The sequence below is a fragment of the Podarcis vaucheri genome, assembly GCF_965113315.1.
Source record: "Podarcis vaucheri genome assembly, chromosome: 9".
Taxonomy (NCBI): Eukaryota; Metazoa; Chordata; class Lepidosauria; order Squamata; family Lacertidae; genus Podarcis; species Podarcis vaucheri.
In genome coordinates, this window is record NC_138767.1 from 54074352 (window position 1) to 54091847 (window position 17496).

Here is a 17496-nt window from a genome sequence, read left to right on the forward strand (position 1 = left end):
GCCAAACTGGAACTTTTGTGTTTCACTAGGGACTGCTGCCTTACTGTCATTCCCTCTATTACGTTTTGTTAGACTTACTCAGTTCATTACCTGCCAATCCACACATTTACTATTTGCAGCTATCCTCTCCCCTTACCCCACTGAACTTCTGTGTATATTGAGAAATGGGATCATGCCCACTGGCTGCTCCCCCATTTTCCCAGAGGCTGCGTGTAATGGGTATGAGTTACTCGTGCGTAAACTGGTGCCTTTCTCGGCTAATTTGCCTTGTTAAAACTTTCTGACTGCACAGCCCCTTCTCATGGTGGCTGCCTCAGTCACTGGCAGAATCCGTCAGTGGGCGTTTCTTGAACCTCTTCCAACATAAAAGTTGTTTGACACCCAGTCTCCTCCTCCTCTCACTGCGCGGGAGTCTTCTGCGCAGGGAAGGCATGGGTAGCGGAGGACCTGGGCTCTCCTCACTGATGTCCCGTGAAGAGTCCTGGAGCCCTCTCTCCACTTCCCCTGTCTGCCTCCCTTTATCCCCGGTGTTGCGCTGATTGGCTTCCCCCTCTACTGAGCTGTTTCTCCCCCTGCTGCTGGGTCCTTCGCCAGCATCATCTGGGAGCCTCCCCTTTGCCTCTCGCTCCGATGTCAGTTCCCTGACACTGTGTGTTTGGCTCTAATAACTAAGGTCCCCTGGTACATACAGCTATATGTGAAGGTTCAAACCAAGTCCCCGCACTTTCTGAATTTAGTGATTGCAGGGGATTTCCATTTGCCAAACCATATTATCAGTCATTGGTAGGTCTGTGGAAGTGATCTGTTTAAATGTTCAGAGGAGAAGGAGAAGTTCAACACTTTGGTGCCATTTTCACAAGCATCTGTAGAAGAACTCCACATCTAGTTCCCCATCTGGAAATGTATGGCTGCAGTTCTGAAATAAAACAATGACAATTCTATCCTCTTGGTGTTTTTTAGGCTTCATTCGAAAAGGGTGGTGGGGAAAGAAAACAGGAAGCAAATGAACCACCAATAACCTGCTAACTATCAGGCTTCGGGGAACTGGAACCCTCCCCTGGTGGCAGTAATTAAGCAGATCAAACGAAAGGAGCATTCTTACCAGATAAGTTCTTTAATAATCACAGTGAGAGACAAAGGAATGCACATCACTCAAAAAATGGTTTTGCTCCCAGTAAAGGTTCACCCCCTCCGTCCCCATTAATCTACACCACTCCTACGTTGGATAATCTGAGCTTGTTGCTGTTGCACTTTCTGTTCCATCACTTTCCAAGGCTGTCAAGTCTTAGGCAAAGGGAGGGGGGTCAGGAATGCTTTCCAAGGACACTGAATCAGCCAGCTGTCTCTCTCCTGGCGTTTCCTCTTCTGTTGCTCCTCACCCAATATTTCCCAGCTTTTCCCTTCTGGACTATGACCTTCTGCAAACAACTGTTCTAAATCAATACTGTCCTCCTGCCCGTGGGAACATTCAGAAAAAAGGGAGCTGGCTCCCACCATTCCTCCTCAGTCTAGTCCCTGACACTAACCCAGAGTTAAAAATAGGGCACAGCTGTCTTCTTTTGATCTTCAACATCACTCTCATGGAGAACAATTCAGTCAGGAGGCCCAGGAGGCTGTGGATTCTTCAGATCATTGCTTTGCCCTGAGCTACAACACCATGCACCTCTCCAACCTAACCAGGACCTTCTTAGCTTCTACTGACATTGAAGACTGAAAGGGGAACAAGCATCATCAGAAGAATGATTCATTGCCCTCTTTGGTAACAAAGCTTGAAAGTAAAGGTGAGCTTTTATTCGTCAGTGGAAAAAAGCTGATGCTCATTGTCAAATCTCTCCAGTATTCTGTGAAGTAGCTGCTGCTGCAGGAAGGAAACCCTGCCCTTTGCCCCCATCAACCTCATCACAGAGATAAAAGGAACATGGGGCAGGCCAGCATTTTCAAGAGAAGAGAGATGAACAAACATGGACTCCTGAAATTGTCTGGCCAATTTGTAGGCAACAAAACTGAGATGGGCTATTTTACTGAATATTTTATCTGGAAGGTAGCAAAATTGTCCAACAGTTTGAGGTGTGTGTATACGTGTGTGCAGAAGAATGAAAACTCTCAGCAGATTTCTTAGATGTGTCTCTTCTAAGAAATTTCAGCTCATTTAACACTTAATGAAAGTAAATTGTGAGTTCATACTTGTGGGTGAACAGAGCAGAGGGCCAGGAAACAAGGACTGGAAGGAACAAAGGCCAGTCCCATCACTTCCTTCAACAAAGCTGAAATAGTATTTTAAAAGGATCAGAAGTTGGTTGTTTCAAAACAGAAGCTAGAGCCATGGTAGTAATTATCTTTCTTGTTGCACCTTTTATTTGCAAGGCCTTCTGAGACAATAGATGGGAACAATCTGAAGAACTTGGATCAAACAAGTATTACTGTATGTGAGAACGAATGATGCCCAGTGAAAGTATCAAGTATTCAGGCTATTCGTTGTGGCTATTCAAGCTATTGTAAAGTGCCATGCTGGAAAGTAATTCCAAAACTATTTTTAAACGTTCAGTTTCAGTAATCAAAATCTTCATAGTCTTCTGAAAGATCTCTGATCTGTAAATGTTTTCAAAGGATTATCGACCAGATTTTTGTTGTTGTCTCTGCCAGCCTAAATTCTTTTTCTGTTTTATTAAAATGCAAGATATAAGCACAAGCACATCTCTTTCCCCCTTTGCCTCATTTCTAGATCAGCCTGGCAATTTCCCTGTATTCTCTGGTATATTCTGGTTAACAACAGTTCAGCAATGTTCATGCTAATTTAAGCATCCTTCGTAGCTTACAACAGACAATAAACAGCAATTGCAGTAAATAGTCTGGGTTACTGACAGCTATTTTCTTCTCTTGTTCAGATTGCTTAAAATTCAATCAAAAAGTTTAATTCTTTAAGTATGAAAAAGAAGCAAGAAATAGTAAGTGTTGTTAGTTACTTAAAAGTTGCAGATATCTGCTAAGTTTATTTCCAAAAGATATGAAAGGATATTATTCACTCCACAAGTGGTAGCCAAGAACTGCACAGAGGAGTATTTAATATGTGACATCTGGAGAAGAAATATCAAACTACCAGAATTCATGTTAACTGTACATTAGCACAACACACCTGAGAATACATGTCTACTTCAGTAATGTGCATTGTATGGGTATTTGTAGATCTCAGCTTCTAGGATACTAGTAAGGGATTCAGTTTCTACAGTCCAAGCACAATCTCCATTATATATCTTGAATCAGATTTATACTGAAGAGCTATTCAATCCCTGGAGGGCCATCATATTTGATAGGGGCTCCATTTATTACTTGAACAACTAATAGGAGACTCAGATCCCAGTAGAACAAGATAAGGTTCCAATGCTTTCCCCTAAACAATTCTCCTCCTTTCCTGTTTCCCATTCTCAGCCTCCCTCCCGCCTCCCTGATATTGGAGCACTGAAATCCATTGAGACGGGGACTGAGCATTCAGCAGCAGTAGGGAAGGATTGTCCTGACATCAGATCTCCTGTTCTGATGTTGGAGAGGGAGCTCTGATCTATTATCAGTGTACTGGCAGAAGCAAAGATCACCAGTGTTGAAGCATTGATTCTTTAACATCAACTTCGTTGGACTGGTCATGTTTTGCAGATGCAGATGCAAATGATCATCTTCCGAAGCAACTACTCTATTCCGAACTTAAAAATTGAAAGCGTAATGCTGGTGGTCAACAAAAGAGGTTTAAAGACTGTCTCAAGGCAAATCTAAAAAAATGTAGTATAAATACTGACAACTGGGAAACACTGGCCTGCGAGCACTCCAGTTGGAGAACAGCCTTTACCAAAGGTGTCATGAGCTTTGAAGACACTCGAACTCAGGATGCATGGGAGAAACATGCTAAGAGGAAGGCACACTTGGCAAATCCACACCATGATCAACTCCTGCACGGAAACCAATGTCCCCACTGTGGAAGGACATGTGCATCCAGAATTGGCCTCCACAGTCAGTTACGGACTCATTTTAAAACCATGTTTATGGAAGACAATCTTACTTGGCTACGAGTGATCGCCAAAGAAGAATAAGAAGATAGCTGCTGAGTTGTCCTGCCAGGGGCCACAGAACAGCAGTCTTAAAGAATGATTACAGCTACACTGATTGTTTTATTGCAACTTTTATCTTCTATGTCTAATTTTGAAAGCACTTCAGTTTTAATTACAATGAAACAGTGTCAAAGAAAGAAAGAAAGAAGGAAGGAAGGAAAGAAAAAAGAAAGAAAGAAATATATAGATTGCCTCTTTGCAGTGGATAATGGCTGCCAAACTAAACTCCCAGTGCCCTAGTGGAATCATCAGCTAATTATTTTTTCCAGGCGGTTTTCTTTCAGTTGTCCTTAACCTTCAGTTCAAAAGTGACATACATACAATTGGTATTTTTGATATGTTAATGTAAGTACTGTATTGTTTCATTTTCCCTCCAAGGTCTTATTACTTTATTGCCAGATGCTGTTCCAAATCCCTTAGCAAGGAATAGGCCATACGGGGGGGGGGGGAATCTTATTTTTAATTCACCGTATAGAAATATCTTAATACTACTTAAATATATCCTTCAAATATTTAGGTCATAACCCAGCACAAGCATACATAAGCCCATTGATCTCAAGTGGCTTAAAAGCTCCAAAATCTGTGCTGGATTGTAGGGTCGCACTGTTAAATTCTTTATACAAATTAAAGACAATTATTTCTAAAGACTTGCAGTCCTTGCATAGGAATGTGTGCACTGACTTCACTGGGGCTTGCACCCAAGTCATTGTGCATAAGAGAACAGCCTTGGGGATTTTCAGTTAGATCACACAATGGGAATTATTTTAATATGTGTTTTAGGAATGGTTCTTTTTTTAGGTTGTAGAAAGATGAAGTATTTAAAAAGGTCTCAGAGCACATTCACAATGCTGCCAGTTTTAGTCACACTTAAGGTAACAGATAACTGTGCCAGTGACGTGATTACTGGTTGAAAATAGTTGCAGAAGAGGACAAACCCAAATGATTAAGGTGCTGCAGATCTTTCCATATCAGAAAAGGTTAAAATATTTCAGATGTTTTAGTCTTAAGGCAGCTAAGGGTGGGGGCCATGATATAAGTTTATAAGATTAGGTACAGAGTACAGAAAGCTAATAGAGAGAATCTTATTTTTCTCTATCTGCCATAATTAAGGTTGGGTGGTGGAGGAGAGACTTTTTACTAAATATATGGGGAGGGTATTTTTACCAACTTTCTTTATAAAAAAATATGTTCTGAGAAAGTTTGTCTCACTTCATATTGACTGAAATGCTATAGTTAATTCCTGTCAAGGGTGCTTTCCTACCAAAGAAATGCACATGGAAGGTAATTACCTCTTTATTGTAAAAAACAACAATGCTTACAGTTGCTTCTACAGCTCTGGATACCTACTCACACCAATCTAACATCTAAGCAGCTATTCCTACTCTATGGAATAGTTGCAGCCACAGGGGACTCCTTCCCATCCAATATACCTTTCGCTGATGGGTTGTGTGTAGGCAGCCAGAGACTGTGCCTGCATGGCAACATCCTCTGCTCATCCCTTTTCAAACCCCTCTTGGTTCTGGGAGGCAGTGGTTCAGGGAACGGTGGGGAAGCACCTGGCAACTGTTGGAATTCTTTCCCCCGTGCTGCAGATGTGTGATTGTTGTTGTCACGCGTTTGTGTTTATATTCCACAGTGTTGGATGTCATGGGAACAGAAGTTCAGATACGCTGTTCCGTTCTGTATTGCTTTTGTTTTTTTCTCTTCTCTTGCTGATGAAGCAAGTAAGAGGAGCCATGTTTTCCTTTGTCCTGTAAATAATGAACATAGTGCTTTGTATCCATGCCTCAAGCCTCACTTTCGCTGTCTGCTGATACTCCTTGCAGATGTTTATGGATATCTGTCACACTGGTGGCTCAGGAGGAGGATTAATCACCTGAGAGGCACTTCAAAGGGAGTAACACACCAGCCGTGGTGTTGATTTCTCGATAGCAATTTCATTTGCCTAACTTGCCTCTTCCTCCTCTGCCTCTGCCTCTTGCCTGCTGGCTGATACAGTTCCCCACAAATCACTTACCCCCTCTCCCAAGTCAAACTCCAGCCCCCCCTTCCCCTGGCGCACACTCACCAGCATCCTGCCAGTCCCTACCAGCTTCTGTTGCCTGCATGATAACAGCACCCATCTCCCTCGCAGTGTGCCCCTCTACCAATGAGTGGAAGAAGCCCATGACCATCCTAAGGGAAATCAATGTGATTGCTTTGCACTAAAAGTTTAAAGGATTAATAAAATATGAGAGAGAGAGAGAGAATGGGAGAGAGATTTTTCAAAGGAATTAATGGCTTAACAGGACTCAGGTGTATAAATAGTTTGGGTGATATCTCCCCATTACACTGTAAAGCACCCTGTGATCCTCAGATGATGGGTGGTGTATAAATTTAATAAAAAATCATAATAATTTATCCATTTTCTTTGTACAAATAAACAATATTGATTTGAATAAAAATAGAGGACCACCTCTGCTCCATTTTCTGTTCCATTTCTGATATTCTATTTCTGAATGCCTAGGACTGTAGCTGCATCATAGAGAAGAATATCCCTGGGTCAGCCCTTGACACATCCATTTAAAGATCATATACCAGGTGATGAGAAAGCTCCTGAAGAGCCACCATCAGGAGGCAAGAGCAGCTCCTCTCTAAATGAAAGTTATATTTGGTACTTTTTTTTTGTTTAGGAGGTGAAAGGTGAATTGGGGGGACATATAGAAATCTACAAAATTATTCATGGGTGGTGTGGAGAAAGTGGGCAGGGAGAGAGAAAGTGTATGCGAGAGAGAGACGAGGTGTTCTGTTATAATATTAGAACTCAGGGTTATCCAATGAGGTTGAATGGTGGGTGCTTAAGGAAGATTAAGTCAAAGGGAAGTCCTTTTTGGAACACCACATAGTTAAACTATGTCATTATATCTCTGGATTCAGAGACAGCATGCCTCTGAATATCAGTTATGGGGGAACAGAAGTACTGTATAATGTTGGGGAAATGTTGGTCACATGCCTTGCTTGCAGGCTTTCAATATGCAACTGATTGACCACTGTGGAAAATGGGCTAGATAAGCCTTTGGCCTGATCCAGCAGAGCTTAGAGTAGTCAATAGTCTCAGCTGTATGGACCAGTGATCTGACCTGGTATATAAGGCAGCATTCTATGTTCTCAATTAGAAATATTTTATTAGGGCAATTTTCATGTTATATGGGCACACTGGTTTACCTATGCCTCTGCTAGCTGGCTGTTTCATTGCTTTCCAATATCTGAATAGCTTGCTGTGCAAATATATCTTCTCTGAATTATCCAAGGTCCTGAATTTGTTTAAAAAAAATGGCACAAGTACCAAAGTGTTTTTCACAGCACTATTCATATTTTCTTGACTCGACAACCTATGCTTTTATCAAGTGTGGAAATGTGAATTGTATCCTCTTTCTATGGAGTCATTTATTTGCTATGGCAAAGAGAGGGTTACACACATCCATTCACTTGAGGTAGAATGTCTCAAATACAACTGACAGAAGTAAATTTGGTTTTTATGCAGGATCTAAGCATGTTTAGAATACTAATGTGCCCATAAAGGACATTCTGACTACAACCATTTGTCATTTGCCAGGCTGTGTTTACCGACAGCCTAAGAAGGGCTGAAGGAAGAGAGAATCTTCCAAAAAGCCAATTTCTTTATTCCTCTTGTTTTATCACATTTTTGTCTCTTGAAATTTAGAAATGGTGTCTGGTAATTTAGAATGTGTCACCTTCCCAACCCACAGTCCAGCTGGACGTATAATCGATCACCCCACACCTACATAAACACAACACAAAGACTTGTCTTCTGCTTTGCTGAGCAGAGGAGTTGCCTAGAAATGCAAAACACAATAAATGCAAATTAATGTACATTTCAACAAATGTCAGCACTTTATTATTTTTCACATTTATAATTATCCACATCTTTCTCACTAAAGCAGGAATGGGGAATCCTGTAGTACTTCAGATGTTGTTAGACTCCAGCTCCCATTATATATGGCCTTTGATTATGGTGGCTAGGGATAATGAGAATTGCAGTCCATTGGAGAAACACAGCTTCTTCTTTCCTGTCTTAAAAAGAGGTGGTGAAAAATCACTCTGGCCGTCACTGCAACCTGAATGTACAGATAATAATAATAATAATAATTGATTATTTATACCCCGCCCATCTGGCTGAGTTTCCCCAGCCACTCTGGGTGGCTCCCAATCAAGTGTTAAAAACAATACAGCATTAAATATTAAATTCTTCCCTAGGAAATGTAAAGAAACTGAAGGTACATTCTTTCACCTTTGGTGGACGTGCCCAAGGATTAAGGCTTTCTGGGAAATGATATATAATGAACTGAAAAAGGTATTTAAATATACCATCTTGAAGAAACCAGAGGCCTTTCTCCTAGGCATAGTCGGCCAATTGGTGCCAAAGAAGGATAGAACTTTTTTTATGTATGCTACAACAGCAGCAAGAATACTCATTGCAAAGTATTGGAAGACACAAGATTTACCCACTCTGGAAGAATGGCAGATGAAGCTGATGGACTATATGGAACTGGCAGAAATGACTGGCAGAATCCGAGACCAGGGAGAAGAGTTGGTGGAAGAAGATTGGAAGAAATTTAAAGACTATCTATAGAAATATTGTAAAATTAATGAATGTTAGCATGATGTTGGATAGAAATTAAGTGGTTTCCAGCTGTAATGCTTTAAGGGAATATGAAAAAATGGGTTGTTAATAGGGAAAAATCTAATGTTACTATTTTAAGACCAAAGATTAGGATAAACAAAGAGGGTAAGGATTTGCTGAGCCAACAAATTGAACTGGAATACAAAAAAGGGAGGTATGAGGAGGTCCGGGAAACAAGCTAAGGAAAATAAGTAATAGAAAAATGGAGTGGTTTTTAATCATTTTTTTTGGTATTTTTTTTTTCTTTTTCATTTTGTATTGTAATATCTTAAAAAAATCTTAATAAATATCTTATAAAAATAAATAAAATCTTTCCCTAAACAGGGCTGCCAGATATGGAGACTGATCCAAGAGTTGGGAAGTAGATGCCAATTGCCCTGACTGCCACACCTCACTAGATCCAACACAGTTGAGTGTAAACACAGCTGTGCCAGATAGGGGTAATACAGTATTCCAATATTTTTGGGAAAACCATCAAAAAAAATTAGGCTTTAATTTTATTTTTGTTTTTTGTTTTTTAAAAAGAAGCATGAAATTATTATTTATTGTCCTTAATTGATCTAACATCTGCAACATTTTTTGTCCATACTTAGTATTCTCTGTGTGAGAGGTGTATGGGAAATGATTTAGATAGTTAAATTTTAAAGAAGAAAGCCCTTGTGGTTCTTTTATCATATTTGTTCCATTTCCTAGAAGAGTTTGGATTTGATATCCCGCTTTATCACTACCAGAAGGAGTCACAAAGTGGCTAACATTCTCCTTTCCCTTCCTGCCCCACAACAAACACTCTGTGAGATGAGTGGGGCTGAGAGACTTCAAAGAAGTGTGACTAGCCCAAGGTCTCCCAGCAGCTGCATGTGGAGGAGCGGAGACGTGAACCCGGTTCACCAGTTTACGAGTCTACCGCTCTTAACCACTATGCCACACTGGCTCTCTATTCTAAAGCAGACCTGAATGGAACCTAGAGAGAAGAGGAAACCTCTTATGTACCGGTACCTGTTGGGACTCTGTACTAGTTGACCATTTTAAAGTTCTGATCCAAACTCTCTGTTGTATGTCAAGTGCTGTAAGATCATGTCTGCAGCAGACAAAGAGATGGGACTGCTGGGCTTCTCCATGGGCTCTCCAATTCCATCATTCTCCTCCTCCTTCAACTGCCATCTGGGAGCAAGCATTCCATCAGGCTAAATGTTCAGACTGCACCATGATGGTGGTGGAAACTGATTTAAAAATGAAATGTCTCTCAGCCTTTTCTATCTTCCAAGAATGGTGTGAATTTTTGTTACATAGGACCACTCCAATGGCTTTGCTGGGAGTCCAGCTCCAGCTGGCTCCTTCTCTCCTTGAACTATTTTCCATTCCAGCTGGTCATTTTAAGAACTATGTAAATTTAAGAATTGGTGCCTAAGTTTGCTTAGTCCCCTCTACCCTCTCATTCCCCTTTTCCTTTTGTGCTGTGTCTTTTAGAAAGTAAGCCTGCAGGCAGGAACTGCCTGGTTTATTGATCTCATAAATATAATAAAGTAGGTATGAAAACAAGCCACCATGGGGGCTTCTTCAGTGGGGCCAAAATGCTTTAAACAAACAAACAAACAAACAAACAAACAAACAAACAAACTATAGGCAGAGCAATGACTGAACAGAGAGTTCAACTTGGCTCTGACATTATAGCCATTTGATGCCTTTGAGAAGCAATTTGTAGAATGATCTAAAAGAATGTACCAGTATTCACAATGAGCAGCAAATGAAAAGAATTCCTTTATGAGTCATTAGATATATCTTACTAATTACAGAGAAGGTTTTGCCTTGTTTTGGTCTTTTTTGCTACCCTGCTAATATGCCAGTCGCTAATGCAAGGAACTTCATCCGTTGTTACGTCCTTTGAGGGTGTGTGTGTGTGTGTGTGTGTGTTGGCAAGGATTCTTAGATAGCAATTGCAGGGTGTGGGGATCTGGCAATTAGAAACATAATCAAGATCATGTAACAAAACCCATCTTAATGTGGGTGTAAACATTGTTGAAGATATTTGCCTTTGTATTCCATTGGATTTAGTCAGAGCAAACTTTTGTGAAACAAGGCATTGTTCTTTAGGTTCTGTATTCCTCTCTAAAAGCAAAAGTACATCATACAGCTCCATAAATATTAAAGGGATGTGTTCTCAGGCTCATGTTTTTACCATGATCTTTTTGCAATGCAATCTTATGTATGTTTGCTCAGAAGTAACTCCCACTGTGTTCAATTATACTTATACCCTAGTACACGATTTAGGATCGAAATTTAGCCATTACCATTTGAATCTATTCATCAGTTACTGGTGATTAGAACTTGTAGTCCTGTTTCCAAGAGATGTAAAAGAATAATCACAAAGTCCACCCAGCAGACCTAAATGAACTCTGAAGAAGTTATAAGGTTCTATTCCAATCAGAGTGAAGACAGATATTCAAATTCACAGTGGGTTTTTCACACTTCAATGTCTATCTTGCTTTGCATCTTACATAATAGCCAAATCTGGATGCTGGTACTGCTAAAGGGAACACAGCCCCAGTGAAGCTCTAGCTATACTTCTGGTTCCCATTTGATGGGAATGGGCTTGTGAGGGGATCCTTATTTTTCAAAATGCTGCTGCCCACCCATGTTCACATTTGGTTAGGAACTGGCTAAAGCCTAACTGAGCCTGTAACCACAGGAGTTGAGTTGCTTTGAGGGACTGAGGGGAGAAATCAAGCTCATGATTGGCTCAATCATCGCTTTTACAGCCAGCTTCTGCTGGTGGTTTTTTCATAGCTGAATGGTGGGTGGAGGGAGAGAGAGAGGAAGAGGAAGAGTGAGGTGATTTAATGTGGCAAGAGTGCTTCTCAGCCACTCTATAAATCTGCCCTAACCTTCAGGTTTGCTGGATTTTTCTTCTCTGCATTAGTTAATTATTTGGGCTGAGCTACCCATTACACTTGACACAGGTGACTGCCAAAACCAGCATTCCAATGCTGAATTAGTCTTATTGCCTCCTCCATTAATCACAAGATCATTTACTCTATGTCTTGACATCAACACATCATGTTGTTCTACACAAGCTAATTATGTGGAGTATGGAATGAGACATGCAAGACGGCAACATCAAGACGTGGGATAATTGACCCTAGATGCAATGGGAAGGGAGAAGGAGAACTTGATGTAGGTATGCAGCCCCATTGAGTTCAGCCCTTATTATCAACCTTTCTATAAGTCAAAATGATTATTTTTTTATCATCTCTGCACACTCATTTCAAAATCTGTGCGTTCTGGAGGAAAGTCAATCATTTTAGCCTCCTATAATGGTGAGCCAGAGGAGAAAGTGAAAAGCTGGAGGCAATGGAAAGAATGTATGATCACAGGCAGTATGGTTCAGATCCTGCACACCTGGAAAGTTAACAGGAAGATAGCATATTGCTGCCGTGGGCTCCTTCAGAAGGAGGGAAGGGTATGAATTGAATCAATAAAGGAATATTAAAGGAATATGTCCACAGAGGCTCATGTTTTTACCATGGTCTTTTTGCGGTGCTGTCTTATGTATGCTTGCTTCAGCCTTTAAACTCTTCCATTTCTGCAGTTGCCTTGTAGCCACTGAATGTGTCAGACTCAGAAGCCTCAACTAGATGGCAAGCATCTGTGGCAGAATAAAATTATAGCATGAACATTTGGTGAGGCTTGATTCCAGAATACATTTCTTTAAGTTCATTTAAAAAATAAATGCCAGAGACCATGAATCCTGACAACTGCTTTGTTACAAAACATGTTTTCTGGGAAAGGGGAGCATTCATTTAAAAATCACAGACTGAATGAATGAATTTAGCTTATTACGGTCACAGACCAGCATAAAAAACACAGACTAAATTCACACTTTTATCTATTTATACGCCCAAGTTGTCACAGCCAAACAGTTGCTGCAAAGTTGGTGGCATTCTCTCCAATTAATCTCAAAATGTTGAGAAAGACCTCATTCCTTCACTAACCATGATCTAGTTTAACCATAGGTGTGTGAATTTGCTCCCTTTCTATCCTCCTCACTTTTATGTAAATTATGTAAATTATGTCAGCCCAGCTGCTATGGGACAGCAAATACACTGTACAGTACTCAGAAAGATCTAGAGTTGGTAGAACCCACAGAGAAGAGAACATCATGGCCTTTAACTTGCAACATTACGAAATGCTGTGTGAGTCCTAAGAGGTGTGTTGAGGTTTGGTCCTCTTTGTAAACTCCACCAGACTTGGAAAGCTCCAGAAGAATTGTGGAAGAAATTAGCCTTATCCCTAAATTTACATGTTTTAATTTTCACCCAAATAACAAAGCTCTGGATGTGGCTCAATAGCTCTTTTGTCTTCCACAGGGCCTGCAATTACTCATTTTTACTCTCAGGTTAGCCTGAACTCAAATATCTATCATCCATGACATCACCATGAATGAAAGCTGGACCTGATCTGCTTTATAGGAACTTGGATGGATGAAGTAGAGAGAAAGGAGAGTTCTGTTTGGTCTCAATGACTTTTAGCCAAATATTCTGCTCAGGAATGACCAAATGTCAATGGACGAGGAAGTGGCAGTCTATAAAGAAACCAGTCTGATACAGCATATTTTGCGTATGTATACTTTGTGTTGAAGATTACAGCAGAATAGAGCTATTAGGTGGTGTGCTGACCTCCCCACATCAAGTATTTTACCTGAGCTGAAAAATGTGATTTCAGATTTGATCTTAATAACCCTCAGATTTACATTTTAGTGTGAATTTTTCTAGTAAACACATCTTTGGGTGCAGTTCTGACTAATTTACACATTTTTCCCAAGCAATTTCCCCTAATGCAATGCATTTCTGTATGTTATTTTCACAAATATATTAATTATATATACCCTTTCACCTAATATATGCATTGTGCAAATATTGGATGGTCAGAGAAGTGCATTGCAAAATTCACATTAGTGCAGTAATGGAATGGAAGCTCAATTTAGCCAAGATAAAGGTTATTCTGGTGTTAGGGGCAGTTCTGGGGTTAACATTCAATCCTGCAACTTGGTGGTACTCCTGGACTCAGCACTCATATATATGTAGTCAGAAGTCTCTTTTACTGATTTTCATGCTGTACCAGGGCTGGTGCTGAAGACAGGTTTGAAATCAGCTGATTCATAAAGCAGTAGCACATATTTTGTTAGGTTTATAAAGGTCATATAAAACTGATCCTTTTTAAGCTTATTTTTTTTAAAAAATACAAAGTTTGAAGCATTAAACCCAAAATGGCTTGAGTATGATAGAGTTCACTTCTATCATACATCAAGCTATCTTATGAGTTGGGCTTCCACTGGAAAGAATTTACTTCAGGAGTCACCCTCAATTTGAGGTAAAATTGACAACCACTAGAAATGGATTTTTTTCCATTGATGGTATTCAGACTTTGGAAAGGAAGGAAGGATCATAACTCAGTAACAGGAAACATACTTTGCAAGCAAAAGATTATAGGTTCACTCCCTGGCCTCCCCCCAGAGCATTTGGAGAATGTGTGCTTGATACCCAAGAACACAGCTGCCAGTCAGCATAGAAAATGCAAAACGAGATGGAACACCCTCAGAAAAATATAAATATAAATATACATTTGGTTCTCAATTGCTCTTCTTTTTGTGTATGACATGGGGTGATTTCTATGAACTTGCCTCTCAATCTACAGCCCGCCATCCTGTGCCATAGACTACACCTTTCCCAATGGTTCTCCAATCCATGGGGGCAGACATTCATGGGCTGCAGAAGCAATGGGGAGGTGGTGAAATCCTGCTACATTCACAAAAGTATAGTTAGGATCCAAGCAATACAACAACAACAACAACACACACAGACACACACACACACACACACACAAACAGATCATTGCCCTCCTTAATCCATTAGCTGAGGGACGCGGGTGGCACTGTGGTCTAAACCACAGAGCCTAGGGCTTGCCGATCAGAATGTCAGCGGTTCGAATCCCCGCGGTGGAGTGAGCTCCCGTTGCTCGGTCCCTGCTCCTGCCAACCTAGCAGTTTGAAAGCACGTCAAAGTGCAAGTAGATAAATAGGTACAGCTCTGGCGGGAAGGTAAACGGCGTTTCCATGCACTGCTCTGGTTCGCCAGAAGTGGCTTAGTCATGCTGGCCACATGACCCGGAAGCTGTACGCCGGCTCCAGTGGCGTAGCGTGGGTTGTGAGCACCCGGGGCAAGGCAAGTAATTTGCGCCCCCTAACCCGTGGATTTGCGCCCCCTAACCCTAACCCCCAGATGTTGCGCCCGGTGCGGCCGGCCCCCCTGCACCCCCACACTACGCCACTGGCCGGCTCCCTCAGCTAATAAAGCAAGATGAGCACCACAAACCCAGAGTCGTCCGCAACTGGACCTAATGGTCAGGGATCCCTTTACCTTTAATTCATTATCCAATATTTAAAAGATTACACTTCACTAATATTAATTGTACTACTAAGATTCAAGAGGAATCTTCTCACATACATTCCTCACATGAAATATAGCCACATAAAATGTCATTGTTTTATTGAGAGCTGATTAAAATCAGCATTAAATCATTCATTCATGTAAAATTGCCGCTCACTGTTAGTCAAATTTGCACAGGAATGGAGTGACACAGAACAAAAATGATTACCGGTATTTTATTTTTTTAAGCAGTTTTCTCCACATACCTTTTGTAACCCTGTTAAATATTTCTGCTAATCTGACACAAATTATTTGCAAACATCATATTAGCAGCGTATAATTATGGTTATAAAGCATATCAATTTAAAAATCCCTATAGTAAATAAATGCTGTTAAAATGTCTCAAGTAGGTTACTAGCCTTAGTGTTTATTCAAATAAGGCTTTTTAATGTGGATGATTTTGCAAAAACTGCTTCCTGTCAAATTCATTGCTTCCTAAGGGGGACAACTGGGATCCGACAGCATGTCACTGTAGCCGTGTCCCTGATGATGTCACTATAGCCTTGCTACCTATGGTGTTACCATAAATGTATTGGGGAAGACAACTGCTACTCTAAAATAATAATGGGTTTTGCAGTTTCTGTTTGATGTGGCTGAATGAGAAGTCATCCTGTATAGCACAAAGAAAGGCCATACGCTTAACACAAATGTTAATAACACTTAAGCCCATTAAAATCAACAAGGGTAAGCATACTTAATCTGTGCTGAAATACTGTATGACCAGCAGCTCAAATCACTAAGTAGGTCACTTCACTCTCTAATATTCTAGCAGTGTGGATGGAGACCTGGGTGAAATCCAGTCATCCTAATTCAAACACCTTAAGCACACTTAAGGTAAAGGTAAAGGGATCCCTGACTGTTAGGTCCAGTCGCGGATGACTCTGGGGTTACTGCGCTCATCTCGCTTTACTGGCTGAGGGAGCCAGTGTTTGTCCGCAGACAGTTTTTCCAGGTCATGTGGCCAGCATGACTAAGCCGCTTCTGGCGAACCAGAGCAGTGCATGGAAACGCCGTTTACCTTCCCGCTGGAGCGGTACCTATTTATCTACTTGCACTTTGACATGCTTTCGAACTGCTAGGTTGGCAGGAGCAGGGACCAAGCAATGGGAGCTCACCCCGTCGCAGGGATTCGAACCGCTGACCTTCTGATCGGCAAGCCCTAGACTCTGTAGTTTAGAGCACAGCGCCACCCACGTCCCTTAGCTGCACACTTACTTGGAGGTAATTTAATTATATTACCATGGGAAGTGAGACTTGGTGAGCTGCCCAAAAGTGTGGAGAGAAGCCTGAAGCATATTATCATTATCATTATCATTATCATTATCATTATCATTACTATTATTATTCAGATGCAGGATCCACTCGTGTTCATGGATAGTGATAGATGCATATGGATCAGGCTAGATCTGTGTCTGAACAATAACCAAATTCCATAGTTTTCTGTTAACGCTCTTCTGATCCTTTACAAATCCATGCACTCCTGTCTTTATTACCTATTCCCAGACTTTCTGTCTGCCTGCTTGTCTTCCTGAGTCCCTCTGGTAGATCAATCCAGTGTCTCCCACCAACTTGCAGTCTCATCCTGCTAACTGCCATTCCCCAGCAATGTTAATGTCCAAGAAAATCCAAGTCAGATTGCAGTTTTACATCATTATCTTGACCATATTGGCTTCGGTTAAGCTTTCTTTCCAAGTACTTGTTCTAAAGATTGCAGGCCTTGTTGGATTTTGTTTCCATTTCCTTCATATCCTTGCAGATAAGTATGAATAAATATAAAACCACAGCTTCCACATTATGGCTGTGCTCAAAACTATGCTCTCCGCCTTCCTTTAGACTTACACAGTTTGTCTCTTTTTTCATTCGTATTTTTATTATATATTATTAAACAATGAGCTTTATTTGTGATAATGGTAATTGTCAAAATGCTCTTTTAGCAAGCTACCAGCTTTTCATAAATATTAAATTCTTCCTTTCTTTAGCTGAGCTCTAAGACTATGAAAATTTGGTAATTTTAGAGGATGAATTATTTATCCATTTTATAATTTGCATAAAGAGAAATGCTGTTTGCTCATTAAATTTAGAACGACAAGGATGGGGGGACAGTTGGCTATTTCCTCTTCATAACCAATTGCAGCATTATTATTATTATTATTATTATTATTATTATTATTATTATTATTACAAAATGAGGGTAAATGTACAGTATGGAGGATGCTCTAATATTGTTGGAAAA

At 40.6% G+C, this 17496-nt stretch overlaps 1 long non-coding RNA gene across 2 annotated transcripts; it reads right to left on the minus strand.

The window, feature by feature from the left end:
• Positions 1–5508: 5508 nt before the first annotated feature.
• On the minus strand, positions 5509–12652 carry LOC309540957. Of its 2 annotated transcripts, none has more exons than XR_014223573.1 (4): positions 12301–12652; positions 12037–12177; positions 9778–9935; positions 5509–5848 (listed from the first exon to the last, which is right to left on the minus strand). It is a non-coding gene; the product is annotated as an uncharacterized lncRNA (long non-coding RNA). The 2 variants fall into 2 exon arrangements; XR_014223574.1 differs by lacking the exon at positions 5509–5848 and adding an exon at positions 7969–8171.
• Between the last annotated feature and the right edge of the window lie 4844 nt (positions 12653–17496).